Source organism: Bos javanicus, chromosome 7 (assembly GCF_032452875.1).
Source record: "Bos javanicus breed banteng chromosome 7, ARS-OSU_banteng_1.0, whole genome shotgun sequence".
NCBI classification, from domain to species: domain Eukaryota; kingdom Metazoa; phylum Chordata; class Mammalia; order Artiodactyla; family Bovidae; genus Bos; species Bos javanicus.
In genome coordinates this window covers 9,487,346-9,490,873 of record NC_083874.1, presented here as the reverse complement: position 1 = coordinate 9,490,873, position 3,528 = coordinate 9,487,346, and the positions used below count along the sequence as shown (strand labels likewise).

Genomic DNA, 3,528 nt, shown 5'->3' with positions numbered 1-3,528 from the left:
CCTTACAGTCCAAGGGACTCTCAAGAGTCGTCTTCAACACCACAGTTCAAAAGCATCAATTCTTTGGCACTCAGCCTTCTTCACAGTCCAACTCTCACATCCATACATGACTACAGGAAAAACCATAGCCTTGACTAGACGAACCTTTGTTGGCAAGGTAATGTCTCTGCTTTTGAATATGCTATCTAGGTTGGTCATAACTTTCCTTCCAAGGAGTAAGCGTCTTTTAATTTCATGGCTGCAGTCACCATCTGCAGTGATTTTTCAAGCCCCCCAAAATAAAGTCTGACACTGCTTCCCCGTCTATTTCCCATGAAGTGATGGGACCAGATGCCATGATCTTCATTTTCTGAATGTTGAGCTTTAAGCCAACTTTTTCACTCTCCACTTTCACTTTCATCAAGAGGCTTTTGAGTTCCTCTTCACTTTCTGCCATAAGGGTGGTGTCATCTGCATATCTGAGGTTATTGATATTTCTCCCTGCAATCTTGATTCCAGCTTGTGCTTCTTCCAGTCCAGTGTTTCTCATGATGTACTCTGAATATAAGTTAAATAAGCAAGGTGACAACATACAGCCTTGACGTACAATCGATATTGTAAGTAGGAGCAGTTAAGGTAGAGCTATAGAAAGAAATGTTTGATAAAAAGGCAAAAAGTGGTCTCAGATTTTCCTCTATTATTAACTTATATAAATTGCTTTCATCATCAGTTGTACCTTTTTTCATCAGAGTACTATAATGTATGACAATTCCAGTAGTAAAACAAAAGAAAAAGTATTTAATATGATGTATATAATATGAAATATTCTAAAATGTTGTTTCATTAGGTAAATGGGGATTTCCAAATATTTCTGAGCCATGGTTGAAAATAAATTTGGGAAAACATGAAAACAGCAATGAGCAAAGCTGTTGGATATCAGAGAGCAGAAAGGTTGATAAAGTCAGTTATTTAAACCTGATAAAGAAGTTGAGGTCAAGGAAAAAACATTAGGAAATAAATAGAGAAAAATATTACTTTAACAATCTGATTAAATATTCAAAATTTCTGACTCTGGGGCTTTGTCTTCTGCTATCATGTGCATTTCCTCAGTATTCTGACAATTGATCATTTTGTAGTTTGCTTCACAAAGAGTGCTTTCAGAGCCCTCTTTATATCTTTATTTCTCAGACTGTAGATGAAGGGGTTCAGCATGGGTGTGACCACAGTGTACATCACTGAGGCAGTTGCACTTGATCGTGAGCTGTGGGTACCAGCAGAGCTAAGGTACAGCCCTAGCATTGTACAATAAAATAAGGAAACAAATGAGAGGTGAGATGCAAAGGTAGAGAATGCTTTATACTTCCCCTGAAGTGATGAGATTCCACGTATGCAAGAAACTATCTTAGAGTAACAGTAAAGGACACCAGTGAAAGGACCACCACCCATCAGGACAGCTGCAAAATACATCACCATGTTATTAAGAAAGGTGTCAGAACAGGCAATTTGGATCATTTGATTGAGTTCACAAAAAAAGTGGGGGATTTTCAAGTTTGTGCAGAAGGATAGTCACAATACCATTAAGCTTTGTAACAAGGAATTCAGAAGACATATGATCGAGGACATTAGAACCAGAAGTGCACAGAGCCGGGGGTTCATGATGACTGTGTAGTGCAGGGGGTGGCAGATGGCCACAAAGCGGTCATAGGCCATCATGGTCAGGAGAAAAATGTCCAACACTGCAGAGAGGGTGAAAAAATAAATCTGTGTGATGCAGCCTTCATAGGTTATAGCTTTATTCTGGGTTTGGATGTTCCACAGCATCTTTGGGATGGTGGTAGAGGTGAAACAGATATCTACAAATGACAGGTTGGAGAGGAAGAAGTACATAGGGGTGTGGAGGTTGGCGTCTGAACTGACGGCTAAGATAATGAGCAGGTTTCCAAACACAGTGAGCAGGTACATGGATAAGAAAAGCCCAAATATGAGAGGGTGCACTTCTGGTTGCTCTGAAAATCTCAGAAGAAGAAATCCTGAAATCCATGTATCATTGCCTGGTTGCATATGATGGAAGTAACTTCTAGGAAAGAAGGAAATAACATGACTAATACAAATATGTGAGGGTGTGTGTGCTAAGTTGCTTCAGTTGTGTCTGACTCTTTGTAATACTATGGACTATAGCCTGCCAGGCTCCTCTGTCCATGGAATTCTCCAGGCAAGGATACTCGAGTGGATTCCATGCCCTTCTCCAAGGGATCTTCCCAACCCATGGATTGAACCTGTGATTCCTGCATTTCAGGCAGATTCTTTACTGCTGAGTCACCTGGGAAGCACCAATATTCACACAAACTTGCATTATTCACATATTCTAAATTATATAATGTATACTTTGCAGTCAATAAATTAATTTTTGTGTCTCTTTTGCTGTCTCGCATACAGGGTTATCGTTACCATCTTTCTAAATTCCATATATATTCATTAGTATACTGTATTGTTGTTTTTATTTCTGGCTTACTTCACTCTGTATAATAGGCTCCAGCTTCATCCACCTCATTAGAACTGATTCAAAATTGCCAGTCCAGGTTCGATACAGGATGCTTGGGGCTGGTGCACTGGGATGACTTGGAGGGATGGTATGGGGAGGGAGGTGGGAGGGGGGTTCAGGATGGGGAACATGCGTACACCCATGGTGGATTCATGTTGATGTGTGGCAGAATCAATACAATATTGTAAAGTAAAAAAAAAATTTTTTAATAAAAAAATTAATTTTTGTATTTGTTGTATGGATCTGATTTTCTTTAATGAATCCCCCTGTACCATTTCTGATATGAAATTGCTTTCCCAATCAGCTTTTTCCCTAAGAGGGCAGGATGAATTTTATAGTTTTGGTGAGAAACCCATCTATTTCAGGAATGTAAATTGTAGTATGACCATATTTTCACCATTGCCTAGGCAGTGAATATAAGATGTTGAAAAGCAACACTCCCTACAAGTCACTGATCGAAAAATATATACGCAAACTTAAGATTATCTATCACTTCTGATGGGGACAAGTGGTATGATGAGAAAGAAAGCAAGCATAAAGGAGAGTACAGTATTCTATTTTTCATGTGCTTTGGGTAAGACTGGCAAACATGGTGACACATCAATCATAACCTCTAGTAAGAATGGGAGGGAGATGCAAAAGTATGTGTGTAAGTGTGTACCCAGCAGACAGAATGGCAAGGACTCAAATAAATGACATCAGAACTGAAAGAGGAGATGTTACAAGTGATACTGAAATGGAGGAGAGCCTTATGGTCTTCACCTTCACCTTGTGTTCCACCTGTCTTCTGTGTGTAGAAAAACTTCAGCTGGAGAAGAACTTAGACCAGTGAGAAAATGCAGAAACAAAGGAAACCAGTCCAACAGACTAAATAATAGGGGTTTAGTCATTAAGCACAATCAGTCAAGGACCTTTAGTTCCTTCTCAAGATTTATAGATTAAAAAAAAAAAAAAAAGATTTGTAGATAATATTCTGAGCTGTATCCTGTGAGTTGTCTTATAGATAC

General features: G+C 39.0%; 1 pseudogene; it reads right to left on the bottom strand.

Annotated features, from left to right (window-relative positions):
* Positions 1-1,094: 1,094 nt before the first annotated feature.
* LOC133250508 (olfactory receptor 7A17-like) lies at positions 1,095-2,481 on the bottom strand (annotated as a pseudogene).
* Between the last annotated feature and the right edge of the window lie 1,047 nt (positions 2,482-3,528).